The sequence below is a fragment of the Leiobunum rupestre genome, chromosome 5, assembly GCF_980474605.1.
Source record: "Leiobunum rupestre chromosome 5, qqLeiRupe1.1.hap1, whole genome shotgun sequence".
NCBI classification, from domain to species: Eukaryota; Metazoa; Arthropoda; class Arachnida; order Opiliones; family Sclerosomatidae; genus Leiobunum; species Leiobunum rupestre.
Genome location: NC_143388.1, coordinates 32710100 through 32727716, shown reverse-complemented (window position 1 = coordinate 32727716; position 17617 = coordinate 32710100). Strand labels below are relative to the sequence as shown.

General features: G+C 36.2%; 1 long non-coding RNA gene across 1 annotated transcript; it reads left to right on the top strand.

The window, feature by feature from the left end:
• The first annotated feature begins 15461 nt into the window (after window positions 1-15461).
• LOC149944197 (uncharacterized) lies at window positions 15462-17020 on the top strand. The gene is made up of 4 exons (XR_016480928.1): window positions 15462-15704; window positions 15775-15999; window positions 16111-16307; window positions 16371-17020. It is a non-coding gene; the product is annotated as an uncharacterized LOC149944197 (long non-coding RNA).
• The last annotated feature ends 597 nt before the right edge of the window (window positions 17021-17617 follow it).

The window sequence follows — 17617 nt, the reverse complement described above, 5'->3', positions numbered from 1 at the left end:
CGTAATGTGGAATTCGTGTTATGGCGTTGTGGGTGTTAAGTGTGTTGTGCTTGCATTTTGGATGTATGGGCGTTTTCTCTCTAACTTCTTCTTATTGACTTTCGGGACGGACCGCGTGCTGAAGTTTACGATAAACGTCTCAACGGCCAAATGGCAGGGATTCCAGCAGTTGTTTACGGTATTCGTCTTAGTACCAATTTGCGATCGCATCAGGCGGGATTCGAACCCTAGACCTCCTGTATGACAGGCGGACGTTCTACCAAAGAACCACCGACACTTGTTACGCTTCATCGAAAATTAGACCTTCAGCTTTATCGGAAGCGTTTATTACAAATTAACAGAGTATTAAATTTCGGTTTTTATTAAAATTGAACGAAATTTCGTGTTTCATTTAAATTATTGCATCGAAGATATTCTAATGTAGCGTCTTCTCTGTTGATTAAAAAGAATGCGCCGCCCAGGTTTCGAACCCGAGCCCTCTTGCATGACAGGCGAATGTCCTACCACAGAACCACCGATACATGTTACGCTTCTTTGAAAATGATAAACTCAGCTTAGCGGAAGAGTATATTATTGGTTTTTAAAGTCTACATTTTTTACGTATGAAAGGTTTAAGGTGAAATCTTGTTTTAGCGCAGTCAGCAGAGATAAGAGGGTTAAAGGGTAGAACCTGTGGGTGGTCCACTTTGTTAGTTTTCGTGTCGATCGATCTCGGTTCTTTATGACCTCTAAATTAATTAATTTTCACTTTGTTATAAGCTCATTAACAATTATTTTTTTTGAAAATTGCAAACAATCTAAGCAAACCTAAACTAATTAATAGCCAAAAGGCAAAACTACGGTCAGTTATATTCCTTTATCAATTCTAGTACAAATTTGGTATTTCAGTTCAAATTAATTTTTGAGAAAATAAAATTTAATGTTCGCTAATTAATTATAAATATTAAAAAAGTAAGTTTCTTTAAAATTCGCACGTGTAGAAACGAAACAGAAATTAAAGCGATCGCAGTTAGCTTGTAAAATTTAAATTTCCCGCTATCTCCTATAAATTAGGCTGCACCTCAGTACTTCTATGAATTGGGGGAACGCCCATAAGTATCTGAGGGGGCTACACAGTGTCGGGCGCGCCATCTATTTAACACTTTTTCTTTAGCAAAACTCTCCTATGGTAGAATTGCTTAGTGATCAAACCATCTCTCTACAACCCTGGTGTTGTGTACAAATTTCATTGGACGAGCCTTTACGCTGAACGTTTTACGGAAAGGGGGATGACAATTTCCGAATTTTTCCCTCCCGACGGCAGCAAGCGCTAAAGCGTCTAACCAATGAAAAATGTACACAAGAAAATGACGGGGTGCGTTCTCCTTGTGTGGGGTGCTGTGTTTGTTGCTCTTAGATGCCATAAAATATAAAATAATACAGACGCCTTGAAGATAAAACAGACGATTTCCCACTAATATATCACGGCTTGCCTTCCAATGGTTTGGCCACGTATCCACGACCACTTTCGGAAATCTTTCCCATGATATAAAAAACCGATATTTTGGTATTTTATGGCACCAGAGATACTGACGGCTATGTGGTGACGTAAAATTAAATGACGAAATAAACAACATTTTTTTTTACTCTGACAATATGCGTTGATTTTTAAACCCAAATATTTCGCCGCAAAATATTGCTTTTATATCGAAAGGAACCCAAAAAATCGTAATAAAATTGAGAAAATAGTAGAGGAATAAAGTGTTTATGGCGAAAGCCAAATGTGATGTGACCGGCCGACAGGATTGCATGATTCCGAAAATCAAATTATATTACCACGGCCAACTTTGATCACGCGCGTTAGCGGCCAACGCTAACCTACGAGCAAAAGATATCTGTATGAGTTGAGCGCCCCTAGCGGAATATTTTGTTTAGAATAGTTTTTTTTATACAGACCATAGCGGGGAATTCAAACTTATTCATATACAAATTGTATTACTGTCATTTTTACGCAATTACCTTGGCCAAAACTTGTAAATATTAATAAAGTAACATCTATTATTAACATTTATTTGCAAAAGTTTCCGATATATATGTGATATTTTAAATTAAGCGTATAAGACGCGTTAATAACACCCGTTTTGCATTGAAGCCAATATAAAAAATCTGTGCGGTTGGATCGCCAAAATTCACCTAGCGGGAACATCCTGGTTCATGAAAATAAGGCGACTGGGTTGGCGCGTGATCCAAGTTGGCCGTGATACTACCAACGCCAACTTTAAAAATGGCGGTAAATTTTGCTTTTTTTCTTCTGGAATATTGGATTTAAACTTGGTCGAAACATTTTTTAGCACTTAAATCAAGTTCCACCTGTCGAAAACAATTTCTAGCAAAAACGAAGCGACTTCGACTGTAAGCGTAGTCACAAAAAAAATTAATTAGGCCTAACGGAGATTTTTTTACGTCATTGCAAAGAAACTGTATTCGGCCTAACGGAGATTTTTTTACGTCATTGCAAAGAAACTGTATTCGGCCTAACGGAGATTTTTTTACGTCATTGCAAAGAAACTGTATTCGGCCTAACGGAGATTTTTTTGCGTCAATGCAAAGAAACTGTATTCGGCCTAACGGAGATTTTTTTGCGTCAATGCAAAGAAACTGTATTCGGCCTAACGGAGATTTTTTTGCGTCAATGCAAAGAAACTGTATTCGGCCTAAGGGAGATTTTTTTGCGTCAATGCAAAGACACTGTATTCGACCAAACGGGGATTTTTTCGTCAATGCAAAGAAATTGTATTTGGCCTAACGGAGATTTTTTGCGTCAATGCAAAGAAACTGTATTCGGCCTAACGGAGATTTTTTTGCGTCAATGCAAAGAAACTGTATTTGGCCTAAGGGAGATTTTTTTGCGTCAATGCAAAGACACTGTATTCGACCAAACGGGGATTTTTTCGTCAATGCAAAGAAATTGTATTTGGCCTAACGGGGATTTTTTGCGTCAATGCAAAGAAACTGTATTCGACCAAACGGAGATATTTTGCGTCAATGCAAAGAAATTGTATTTGGCCTAACGGGGATTTTTTGCGTCAATGCAAAGAAACTGTATTCGACCAAACGGAGATATTTTGCGTCAATGCAAAGAAAATGTATTCGACCAAACGGAGATATTTTGCGTCAATGCAAAGAAAATGTATTCGACCAAACGGAATTTTTTTTGCGTCAATACAAAGAAACTGCATTCGGCCTAACGGGGATTTTTTGCATCAATGCAAAGAAAATGTATTCGACCAAACGGAGATTATTTGGATCAAATGCCAAAAAAATATTAGACTTAACACGGTCACAGCGATTTGTCCTGTTGAAAACTAGACTTACTTGAAGACACAGACTAGATGACGTTCGCAAGATAGGAGAAAGAAATTTTAACTTACTGACTTTCGGGAATCGATCTTGAAATTAGCAACGTTAAACTTTGATGAGAGAAGGCTAGGAGGACGAAGGTAATGGTAATGGTGAAGTGCACCATTAGATTTAATAGCTTCCACCGCGTCACCATTTCCGGCTGCACCCCGGAGATAACACTGCAATAAGGAGGCGACTGTGAATATGAAATCCTTCAATCTAAACAGTACGTTCCAGACCAGACATATTAGGAATTTCAGTGATATTATAAAGATCTAGCGGTTCACGAAAATGCCTTAACGCCAACGTCTAGGGTGAATTTGTAAAATAGAGAGGTTAAGCAGAAAGCTCTAGAAGTTTGAACGACAACGTCGAGAGTCACGTGATTAGTCTCCACTGTTTTCTTTTCGCGTTCATACTTCGGAGTTGGAACCTTTTATAACTTGAAGACGACGCCATATTTCTAGTATATTATCTATTATCTATAGCGTTGAAATAAAAATACTGAATATTACAATTTTCCTGCTCAACAAATCGAGAGATAATTATGGCAATAATAATTAAATAAAATTAATTAAGCAATCGTAAATACTGTTTTAAATCGGATACACATTTAAAGTAACGCCATAAGCCTATCATAAGGTCCCCATAAGCCTATCATAAGGTCCCCATAAGCGTATCATAAGGTCCCCATAAGCCTATCAAAATTTCCCCCATAAGCCTATCATAAGGTCCCCAAAAGCCTATCATAAGGTCCCCAAAAGCCTATCATAAGGTCCCCCAAAAGCCTTTCATAAGGTCCCCATAAGCCTATCATAAGGTCCCCATAAGCCTATCAAAATTTCCCAATAAGCCTATCATAAGGTCCCCATAAGCCTATCATAAGGTCCCCACAAGCCTATCATAAGGTCCCCATAAGCCTATCATAAGGTCCCCAAAGCCTATCATAAGGTCCCCCAAAAGCCTATCATAAGGTCCCCACAAGCCTATCATAAGGTCCCCATAAGCCTATCATAAGGTCCCCATAAGCCTATCATAAGGTCCCCATAAGCCTATCATAAGGTCCCCATAAGCCTATCAAAATTTCCCCATAAGCCTATCAAAAATTCCCCATAAGCCTATCATAAGGTCCCCATAAGCCTATCATAAGGTCTAGCAAAGGTCTAGGCCAAATTTTTGACGATCACATACCCATTATTAAGAGGTAGGTATTCAAAATCTGCACCTCCTAGTGGCCACATCCTCAACTAGGCATTTCCCCAAATGAACTTCGCGCGTTGCATGATGAATGCGCAGAAGCCGTGCGCGAAGGTTTTTAAACTTAAAACTTCGCGGAAGAAATCTCCGCCGCAAGCCCTTAGCACCGTAGCCAAATCTTATTTACAATTTTATCGCTTTCAAACTTAAAATTAACCTAAAACTGGCTTTTAGAAATAAGAGAACTTGTTTCTGAAGGTATTTATTTTTCAAATTTGAGATTTAGACGCGTTTTGTGGCTGCTCTACCAAGTAAGAGAATATTTTAGATGTCGAAATTTTGAAAACGAAGATGGCGCTACTACCCTATCGTCGTACGTTAAATTTCTTATCTCCAGGACAACGCAGTTAACATGGGCCCCTATGTTAGACCTTTTCTTATGGGGACCTTATGATAGGCTTATGGTAACGCAGGGTACACGAAAACCAATGTTAGTCTTTAGACAATACTCACAGTCATACATACACAAGGCGCGTTTTAGTATTGGTTAAGCACTTTATTTTCGTCATGTACCCGGGTTTAGTACATATTTCTGAAATGTGTTAAAATTCTATAGTAACTATAAATGTTTTCTTTAGCAGTCAAAGTGCTTTTAAATAGTTTAATTTCCCGACGTTGTCGCTCAAACTACATCCTGGTTCAAACTTCTAGAGCGCCTTCCTTAACCTCTATTGTCACCGATACTGGGAACTTCCTGTACTTGGGATTACGGTATTTGAAATAGTAGACGACGAATTAATCCCAAAAGGGATCGGCTTAGGGAATTGTTTTAAGGTACTGAAAGAGATTTGAATGAAATTGTAAGTTAAAAATAAATCAAATAATCTCATCAACCGTTGCCTACTTTATTATTAAGGTTCGTGCACCGGAAATTACTTAAATTAATTCCTGGCTTTTCAGGACAATTGTTGCCACTAGGTTCTCTCGTATCTGGACCCCGGACTCGTTGCCTAGGCAACGGCAAGGTTTCAACTTTCAAGAGCTAAAACCCACAACAAAATATGGATTTAATTTATTTATTTTTGGCTTCATTGAAAATTTTTCAATTTCGGAACGAACGTGAGGTAGAGACGGATACGATCGCGTTTACGTATATTTCATGAGATCCTGAAACGTTTTAATTTTACGTCTGTTAAATTACATAATTTCTGCTAGAGATGTGAATTAAATTTGAATAATGTTTTTTCAATTTTTGTTTATCGGTTTGAGTAATATTTGATATTTTGTTGAGGTTAACGTTCGGTAATAGTTAGTGTAGGGAGCTGTTGGCTCGCGTGGCATGAAAGGCTTGCCACCACCCTCCTACGCATTGTAGTCGGCCACCTGAATTAATAGCTTTAAAAGTCGGTTGATGATTATTAGCCTAGCTGATTATTATTATTATTTATTTTACCCATTTTTCAGATTGTATTTTTAAAGGCCTAGGATTTCTTCTGTCAGTTTTCCCTTAAAGTTTTCTTCCCGCCGCGCAAATATCCTGGTGGTAGGCCACCGTGTTCTACGGTTGGCCTACCACCAGGATATTTGCGCGGCGGGAAGAAAACTTTAAGGGAAAACTGGCAGAAGAAATCCTAGGCCTTTAAATCAACCATTGTATACAATGAAATAACTATACCTCATTGATTGCGTTGATATTATATTTACAATATCACTGTATTTCCAAATATACTCTGTTCACGTAGGTAACCGTAACTAAGGTGATCGTAGGCGAATATATAGATCTAGAGATGAAATTTTTAAAGCGCAAGACCGAATAGTAGGCGATATATAATCAAGCCTTTCGATCGTCAAATCCTCGGGATGCCGCCCCCCTCCGCTCTCTGCTACTCCTACCTTAAGAACAAGTTGTCGCGCTGGAATACCCTACGAACCAGGTCACCCATTTTGAAAGTCAAAATACGTCGAATAATAGTAGTAGTAAATAAAAATAAAAATATATGAATTTATTACGGACAACTCATGAGATTGATTGTACTATTTAGAAAATACTTTAATAATTTTAAAACATTTTAAAAATAAACATACAAAATACGAAACGTGATGAAAAAAAGACATCAGCGTTAAGACACAACGTTTCGGACTTAACGAAGTCCTTTGTCAAGTGTAGTGGGATTAATAAGAACAAGGGTATTTATAAATATTAGCAGTTGGTTAAATGACGTCATGTTTCTAGGTAAATTTTTATACAGAGTAGTGACATAAAGTATAAATCTAACAATATTTTTAACAAATAAATTTTTTTAGAATTACAACAATTAAGTTTATGAAGATGTAGTTGGAGAGACTAAGTCAATATTATCGATATCCCAAATAGGAGATATATCACCGTCTTTATCTAAGTTTAAATTGCCTAATTTTTTAATCAACATTTTTTCTACGAATTTACGTTTGAAATTATGTTTCACGGTGTGTAAAATTGATTTGTTGTTGAAATTTATAATGTGAACGGAGTTTATTGTATGATGTGCTAGGCTATTGTGAGGGTCGCGGTTAATTATTGCGCGTTGATGTTCTTTAATTCGGGTTAGGACTGGTCGCATAGTCTCTCCAACATACTTATTGGGGCAAGCGCCACAAGGGATTTGGTATATTACACCGTCGGGATTTTGTTTTCTGTTATAATTGTTAATTAAATTTTTTGTCGGATTTTTGAATACTTTTTTGAACGAATTTCCTTTTTTGTACACCACGTTAATATTTATATTTTTAAGTTTCCGCTCGAGGGCGTTATTTTTAGTGCCTAGGTATGGGAGTTTGAGGTATATGCGTTTTTTATTTGGTTTAAATTGTTTACAGGTGAGTGTATTAGATTTGAAACGACAATTTTTTATCAAGCGAGTTGGGTATCCACTAATAGTATCTTTGTCATTGGGGTTATTAAAATTATATTTGTTTATGCGACTGTACATATTATAAGCTAGATTATTTTTGATTTTAAATGGTTGAAATGACTGAAAATTTAAGAAACGACCAGAATGGGTAGGTTTTTGGTACAGTTGTGTTTTTAGGGGGCAATTGATTGTATTTGTAATTTTTATATCTAAAAAATTTATTGTATGGTCGTTTTGTTCTTCTAACGTAAATTGAATGTTATTATCGTAAGTATTTAATATATTTAGTATATTAAGTGGTTCGTCCGTGACTGAAGTTAGAATGTCGTCGACAAATCTAAACCAAAATAGTATTTGATTTTTATGATCTATTATGAATCTTTTTTCGAGGTCTTGCATATACATGTTTGCTAACAAGGGTGAAAGGGGGCCGCCCATTGGTAGGCCTTTGATTTGTTTGTATATTAAACCGTCAAATTCGAAAAAAGTGGAGTCCAAACATAGTTCAATCGCATATAAAATGTCATTAAGGCTAAATTTTGAAACGTGTTTCCATTCGGAATTTTCTCGTAAGTTTTTTTCTAAGACTCTTAATACTCCATCTCTCGGTATACTATCAAATAATTTTACTACATCAAAACTAATCAATCTGTTGGAGTTTATATTAATTTTTTCGAGTTTCTCAATAATATCTTGACTATTTTTGATCTCGTGTTTATTTATAGGTATTGTGACATTTAGAATGGGGATAAGAAATTTAGAAAGTTTGTAAGCAGGTGTACCATTCGTGTCAACGATAATACGTAATGGTTGGTTCACTTTGTGGATTTTTGGGTTTCCACTTATTTGTCCTAAATGGGTATTGTGCTTTTTTAGTTTGTCACGTATTTTTGTAGAAATTTTATTGCAATTATTCCAATCTTTCAGTAAATTTTTTATTGCGTTAAAGTTCTTTAAAGATTTTAGTTCGGTAGATTTTTTGTAATCAGGGGTGTTTAAAATAGAGTGGATCTTGAGTTTGTAATCTTCTAAGTACATTATAATAGTAGTAGTATACTCACAAGGAGACTACCCGAGGTGGTTACAACCGATTTTGTTGAAACTCGGGGGTTTGGTAGTCCTTATGGTAGTATGAAAATTGCCAAAGGGAAAAGTTGCAATAGGCTTTAGTTTTCCCATGGAAACCGAAAATGTCAGTTGCAGGTGATGAAAGGCCAAATATCTTGAACATTTGACGGAAAGATACTATCATGAATTTCCGGTTAATCGGCGCAAGGAATTTCGAATTTGGCCTGTTTACGGTTGAATTCCTAAGTATACCTGCGTTATTTAATTTTTGAAAATACGGTTTATTGCGTTATATTTCAAAGTGATCATTAATTAATTAACATAGATAAGATTTAAAAACAGTTGTAATCATATATTTTTAGTACTTCAATACCTTGGCGAGTCCAGGGTAAGTATAGAACGGGTAATGCCGAGATTATCACGTTGACGTACATAAACGTGCGATTTGATGATTGTTTAGTAGCATAATACTAAAAATACGCTATAATTAAGCTTGAAAATAATAATCTACATTAAATATTTATTGATCACTTTAAAATTTACGCAATAGACATTTCTATGCAGAACACGTTGGCCTACCACCAGGGTATTTGCTTGGAAGGAAAGTAAATTTAAAGGGTGACCAACAGAAGAAAACCCAGGCCTTTAACCTGCAACTGAGTATAGTACACCGTAGCTTCAGACATGGCAGCCGTTTTGGGGGAAAAGGTTTAGAGAACTATGTTTTTGCCAAAATGTTATCTATTTAAAGGGGGTATAGTTTAGGTCGACAAATCATCTGGTAATACCAAAAGCGACATAAGACCCAAAAGTGTGACAGATCTTTCTATTTTTCACTGAGAGTAGAAAGAGAGTGAACGAGAGAGGATAAAGAATACGTCATCAAAATTGAAAATTTTTGGATACTCCAGGGCCACCAAGTGTGAGGTATTTTAAAAGCCGCAAAGGTACGACTGACACACGCTATGCAACTTGGTTTTAACGTAATTAGCGCCATTTACCCCAAGTATCGGTTAAACCTGGTGGGGAAAAATGTTACAATTTGTGATCCACCATAAATATGGAAGTCAACTACTAAGATTAATCATTATAATTTAAAGTTTTTCCAAAATATATAAAATTATTCTAGGTCTTACGTAAAAAACGGGTTGAACCAACTGGGGATATCGAAAATCTACTTAAATCTTATAATAAAAATAACTAGAATAAACATGGCAATTTCGACGTTGTGAATGGTAATTTCGACCATCAAAATGGTAAACTTGACCTTTAAAATGTGTATATCCAAAATATACTTAAAATAGCCTAACTGATTATTATTACGATTAATAGTATAATAAAAATAATTAGTAAAACCATGGTGATCTCGACCTTCAAAATTATAATTTCGACCTTCAAAATTATAATCTCGACCTTCAAAATTATAATCTCGACCTTCAAAATGGTAATCTTGACCTTCAAAATGGTAATCTTGACCTTTAAAATGTTTATCTCCAAAATATACTTAAAATAGTAAAATAAAAATAACTAGAAAAACCATGTTGATCTCGACTTTCAAAATTATAATCTTGACCTTCAAAATGGTAATCTTCACTTTCATAATGGTAATCTTCACTTTCATAATGGTAATCTTGACCTTCAAAATGGTAATCTTGACCTTTAAAATGTTTATCTCCAAAATATACTTAAAATAGTAAAATAAAAATAACTAGTAAAACCATGGTGATCTCGACTTTCAAAATTATAATTTCGACCGTCAAAATTATAATCTTGACCTTCAAAATGGTAATCTTCACTTTCATAATGGTAATCTTCACTTTCATAATGGTAATCTTTACCTTTAAAATGTTTATCTCCAAAATATACCTAAAATAGTATAATAAAATTTGAACTAAATTAAAAACACGGCGATCTCGACCATTAAAATAACGATCTTTAGGATCACAGAACTTGGTCATCCCTGCTTTAAACTAGAGGTCGGCGTTCGATTAATTTTTATCCATGGATAAAATAAGTTCGGCGATATTTAAATAATATTTATTTAAATAACCAATATTTGAATAATAATTGTAAAATGTTTAAATAATCGAAAGTGGATAAGCCTAATATTTAAACAAAACAAACAATTATTTAAATAAATACCATTTTAATTCAAATAAATGCTTGGTTGCGTAAAAAACATAATTCAATAAGTTAAAATTATATTCTTTTTACCAACTTTTGTTAAATAAATCGGAAATTTTGTGGATAATGAATAAACAATTCCGAGCACTACTTTAAACTAAAATAATTTTAGGACGTTACGAAGGAAATTGAATCTCACAGACAGACAATCCAACTATTTTCCATAAGCCCCGCGGAAGAACTGTCCGCAAAATTGGAGCTGTGCCGGCAGTGTCCCTTTTTCTGCTAACGGAGTTTGATGAGTCGCGGGGCTTCGACCCCGGGCCCGCGCGACGGAGAGATGCCAAGGAGGCATTAGACGAGTCGATATGACCGAGAAAGGACGAGTCTGTATGCCCCTTCCCCTCGAAACGACTCTGAACTGGCGAACGTAATGAGTCAAAGGAAGACTTCGCTAGTTAGAAATGAACTAAAAGGGAGTCATTAGAAAGAGAACTAGATGTCGCTACTTTTCTTTATCTTCGTCGCCAAATACGTCCTGACAAAATCTTCGAGAAACAAACGTCGTAATAGCCTGCTCACTAACGACTACTCCGGCTTCGCTTTCTCCTCTCGCACTAATTCGACGATGAGAAAAATCGAGCCTGTCTTTTATCGCAGATTTTCGCATAGATTAAATGACTCGGAACTGGCTCGAAGGGTGATTATGATTGGCTGATGTTTTATTGGACTATGTCTCGAGTAACGTACTGCCAGTAGAATATAATACATCACACACGAAAGAAGTATGCTCCTCTTACGAGAGAAGCATCTCTTACGATACAAGTATGCGTCTCTTACGATACAAGTATGCGTCTCTTACGATACAAGTATGCGTCTCTTACGATACAAGTATGCGTCTCTTACGATACAAGTATGCGTCTCTTACGATACAAGTATGCGTCTCTTACGATACAAGTATGCGTCTCTTACGATACAAGTATGCGTCTCTTACGAGAAAAGAATGCGTCTCTTACGAGATAAGTATGCGTCTCTTACGATAAAAGTATGCGTCTCTTACGATAAAAGTATGCGTCTCTTACGATAAAAGTATGCGTCTCTTACGATAAAAGTATGCGTCTCTTACGATACAAGTATGCGTCTCTTACGATACAAGTATGCGTCTCTTACGATACAAGTATGCGTCTCTTACGATACAAGTATGCGTCTCTTACGATAAAAGAATGCGTCTCTTACGAGATAAGTATGCGTCTCTTACGATAAAAGTATGCGTCTCTTACGATAAAAGTATGCGTCTCTTACGATAAAAGTATGCGTCTCTTACGATAAAAGTATGCGTCTCTTACGATACAAGTATGCGTCTCTTACGATACAAGTATGCGTCTCTTACGATAAAAGTATGCGTCTCTTACGATACAAGTATGCGTCTCTTACGATACAAGTATGCGTCTCTTACGATACAAGTATGCGTCTCTTACGAGAAAAGAATGCGTCTCTTACGAGATAAGTATGCGTCTCTTACGATAAAAGTATGCGTCTCTTACGATAAAAGTATGCGTCTCTTACGATAAAAGTATGCGTCTCTTACGATAAAAGTATGCGTCTCTTACGATACAAGTATGCGTCTCTTACGATACAAGTATGCGTCTCTTACGATACAAGTATGCGTCTCTTACGATACAAGTATGCGTCTCTTACGAGAAAAGAATGCGTCTCTTACGAGATAAGTATGCGTCTCTTACGATAAAAGTATGCGTCTCTTACGATAAAAGTATGCGTCTCTTACGATAAAAGTATGCGTCTCTTACGATAAAAGTATGCGTCTCTTACGATACAAGTATGCGTCTCTTACGATACAAGTATGCGTCTCTTACGATACAAGTATGCGTCTCTTACGATACAAGTATGCGTCTCTTACGATACAAGTATGCGTCTCTTACGATAAAAGAATGCGTCTCTTACGAGATAAGTATGCGTCTCTTACGATAAAAGTATGCGTCTCTTACGATAAAAGTATGCGTCTCTTACGATAAAAGTATCCGTCTCTTACGAGAAAAGTATCCGTCTCTTACGAGAAAAGTATCCGTCTCTTACGAGAAAAGTATCCGTCTCTTACGATAAAAGTATCCGTCTCTTACGATAAAAGTATCCGTCTCTTACGATAAAAGTATGCGTCTCTTACGATAAAAGTATCCGTCTCTTACGAGATAAGTATCCGTCTCTTACGAGAAAAGTATCCGTCTCTTACGAGAAAAGTATCCGTCTCTTACGATAAAAGTATCCGTCTCTTACGATAAAAGTATCCGTCTCTTACGATAAAAGTATCCGTCTCTTACGATAAAAGTATCCGTCTCTTACGATAAAAATATCCTGGAAAAAAATGGGTTATAAACTAATAAATATCCCCCAACACAACGCATTTTTTACATTTTACATCCTAAATAATACCAAGAATGTATTTATTTATACTCAGGGAGAATGAATATGTCGAGACTATCGACGGACACGTTGAGCCCCTAATCCCGTCACGCTAGGGGGGGGGGGGGAAAGGAGGCGGTCTTATTTTTTGCGTCCTCGCAGCAGCGTTAATCGCGTCGAAAAACGTAATTTTTAAGAACCAATGAAATTGCAGTATTATTTGATTTTATTAAAGCGGAGGAGCATACCGGGGGCCCCAAAGGGTGGAATTGGAGAAACGCTCAAAATAATCTCGACATATTCATTCTCCCTGAGTATAAATAAATACATTCTTGGTAATACACAGGATAAATTTTGAGCTGTGAAGCGGTGTAAACATTCGCGATTTTGGGAGAAATTGTATAAAGTTTCTCGAACCTGCAAAGTTACAAGTTTCAATTTTACGTTTTTAATGGATACTTTTCTCGTGCGAGTTATATTATAAACTTCTGGTACTACCAATAATAAATTAATACGCGGAAGTAAGAAATTTACGTGTACTACATTACGTAACCGACGCCTTCATTCGTTATGTTACCTTTGGTTAAGACCACAAAGGTTAAAAGAAAACTACGAAAATGTTTAGTATAAAAAACACTGTACTGTATAAAGAGGCCCATAGAATTGAAATCAGTACTTTCGGGGTTCCAGTGCACGGTCCCAAGGGCGAGACGCTCTACCTCGGTACCAAAATATCCTATTTCGGATATTTGCCAAAATCGAGACCATAAAAGATCTGTTTTTTTTTCTAAATAAACTTTAAAAACTTTAGATTGAAAATTACAAAAAGGAAACATCTAGTACATTTGGCGGAAAGATACTAGCATGAATTTCCGGTAAATGGGCGCTGGAAATTTCGAATTGAATTCCTAAAGGTTTGTTATATTAATTACGTAAATTATTATTATTATTATTGCGTAAATTTCAAAGTAATCAATAAATATTTAATACAGATTATTATTTTTAAGCATCATTATAGCGTATTTTTTATTATTATGCTGCTAAACAATCATCAAATCGCAATGTGATAATCTCGGCATTACCCATTCTATACTTACCCTGGACTCGCCAAACGGATATTTTTAGGTATTCCTCACTTGAAGTACTAAAAATTAATTATGAAAACTGTTTTTAAGTCTTATAGATATGTTAATTAATTATCACTTTGAAATATAACTCAATAGACGGTATTTTCCAAAAGTATAAATAACAGGCCAAATTCGAAATTTCCGCCGCCGATTTACCGGAAATTCGTGATAGTATTTTTCCGCCAAATGTACTAGATATTTTGCCTTTCATAGTTTTTATAATAGTGGCAGCTAGGAGCAACAAACACAAGGAGAACACAGCTAGCCTTTAAACACGCTAACGCAGTGTTGCGAACAAATTTCATTGGACGAGCCTTTACGCTGAACGTTTTACGGGCGGGGGGGAATACAATTTCCGAACTTTCCCCTTTCGACGTCAGTAGGCGCTAAATAATAATAATAAATAATAATAATAATCAGCTAGGCTAATACCCAAGGCACCACCTTAGGCCTAAGTCATCAAGCGACTTTTGAAGCCATTAATTCAGGAGGCCGGGTTACAATGCGTAGGAGGGTGGTGACAAGCCCTGCATGCCAAGAGATCGAGCCAACAGCTCCCTACACTAACTATTACCGTTAACCTTGACAAGTTTTTATGGAAGGGGAAACCGAAGAACTCGGGGGAAAACCCCCTAAAGCGTCTAACCAATGAAAATTGTACACAATAAAATGCACAACTTTTGAAGGGTTACGTTCTCCTTATATGGGGTGCTGTGTTTGTTGCTCCTATAGGGGCAGTACTTCTATTTCAAATCATCCTTTTCGAACAAAGCCTAATTTGTACTCCGGTTTAGTATGAGTTGAGTTTTTCTCAAATATACACAGTGAGCTGTTTATCAGAATCTTCATTGGACCAATCGTCTTTCACTAAGCTAATAGGAACGTCCATTGGAAAGACGCACGAGCAAGATAGTAGGAATAGAGGCTCCTACAGACTTTTCATACTAAAAGACCATAAAAAACACTCTTAACGGCAAAAACGTTAAACTCGTTGATTCTTTATCGAAACCTTTAAATATAATTTGAACTAAAAATCGTCTCCTAAAACGCGTTACGACTTATTTTTAACGTAACTAGCGACAATCACCTCTAGCTGCTTTTAAATCTGGTAACAGAAAATACCCTTTGCACCACCTTAGGCCCAGGTCATCAAGCGAATTTTAATGCCATTAATTCAGATGGCCGGGTTACAATGCGTAGGATGGTTTGTGGCCAGCCGTTCATGCCACAGCTCCGTACACACTATTAACAGAGAGTGTAAAGATTATGAGAGGCGTCTCTTCCTATTCCCGTAACGTTAAAATTTCGTACAAGATTTTGAGAGCACGCGCCTATAGGAGAGGTTACGATACTATCCGACACACGATGTCGCTACTGGAAAATTTTTAAATTTTGTAAACATCCGGAAAGTATTTTTCATCAGTCATGGCTGTTAAACATAGTTGAATTATGCTAATTTAAAATTAATAAAATTCAATTCCATGAAAAATAAAGAAACGTAAGTACAAGAAAGCGGACTATTTATAATATTTTGATACTAAAAGAATTAATTTGTTTGATTAACCAAGGAAATTCATTGGAAATTTTATGAAATTACCGAGGCTTAACGAGAACAGAGCAGTATAAGTTAAAAAATACGAGGAAACATTGAAGTTGGTAAAATGTGATTAATATTGTATTTTTAACAGTTTCCTAACTTATCTTTTCTGGGTTTTCATGTATTCATGGTTGAGATCTTGTTTTTTAAGGGAACTATGTATGCAGAATTCTATGAAAAAAGATATCATGTTTTGGTAAGCAGGTGCACATGGAGAATCTTCATTAGCTTTAAAATATTTCTTGTCAATTCTTTGAATGATGAATCTCTCCAAACGTCCTTTAATATTTGTCATGTGCGATAAAAGCTTAAAACTGGTGTCAAATACTTCATTTGTCTCCGTTACAAATTTGAAGAAACTATCAGTTGGTACGATGAGGCTGCTGAACAGCTGATAGAAGAATTCTTTGCTGGTTTGAAAGCTTAAAAGTAAAAGAGCAGATTTGTTGGGTCAACAATTGGATTGTATTTTTTGAGTTGACTTATGCAAGAAGAGCATTGAAGGTTTGAGTAGCAGCGGTGAATTAGATATTCTGAAATGTAACTAAGAACATTTTGTTTTAGCAGGTTTGGACTTTCAATAGATTTACAAAATTCTAAGTCTTCATCGGAACATTGCCCCTGGCTTTGCGAGACTACAAGATTTTCAAAATTGGAGAAATCTTCATCCGGTCCTGGAGTTGCAGTTTTAAAAGTGTCAATGTTTAAAATGAACTCATCCAAATCATCAATGCAATTAGAATCCGGTGGTTTCAAGAGATTATTACAGAGGCAGCCCTGTATGCAGCTCGAAATTGTTGTCTATTGGGATGATCACGGTTGCCTCCTTTCTGTCTTATAGATCCAAGAAAATTATCTACAAAATCTTGGCTAATCCTGTCCGTTAATAAAAACTTAAAACCAAAATTATCATTTAGATCTTCCCAGAGGAGTAGCAAGGCTTGAATTGAAATTACCATTTTCTGAAATTTCCAATGGTGTAGAGTCATTAAGACTGAAAATTGTTGGCACAGCGGATGGTGTGAGCCTATTTTTAGTTCTAATATTCATGAAACTGGCATCAATGAAATGATTCGCGCAAATTCTATGGTTAACGTGTAAATATTCCGTAGTTTTATTTGTAAGTCCATCATTATTTACAATTTTCAGCCACAAAATAGAACTAAAATTTATATTAAGTTAATATGCCAATAAGCCTATCTAATGAAAATGCGAATTTACCAGGCTTTTTCCTTTGGAAACTTAAAAAAAGATAAACAAGGATTTCTTGTTTTCGATATTTTACAATTTAAAACCTACTAAATTATTTAAAAACCTTGTAAAACTACCATTAAAAATCTGGAAAGTTTTTGCGTCTCTTTTAAACCTAACATCGAAACGCACGCGCTGTGAGAACGGCGCCACTGGTGGCGCCATCGCTCTTACGGTAGTAGTGGACATTTTTGGGAAAAAAAAGTTAGTACGCTTTTTTGAAAGAGAGACGCCTCTCATAATCTTTACACTCTCTGCTATTAACCTCAAAAAGCTATAATGGAAGGAGAAACCGAAGAGCTCAGGGAAGACACCTTGCAAACTCAACGCGGAACGAGGGTTGATCACTACGCGAAATCGGTGTACAGGCTTCCCGAAAATAATACGTAATCCGCGTAATCTCCGCGTAGTCTTAGCGTACTCCACGTAATCTTTGCGTAATCATCGTAATCTACGCGTAGTCTTAGCGTACTCCACGTAATCTTTGCGTAATTCATGTATAATCTGCATAGTCTTCGCGTACTCCGCGTAATCTTTGCGTAATCCATGCATAATCTGCGTAG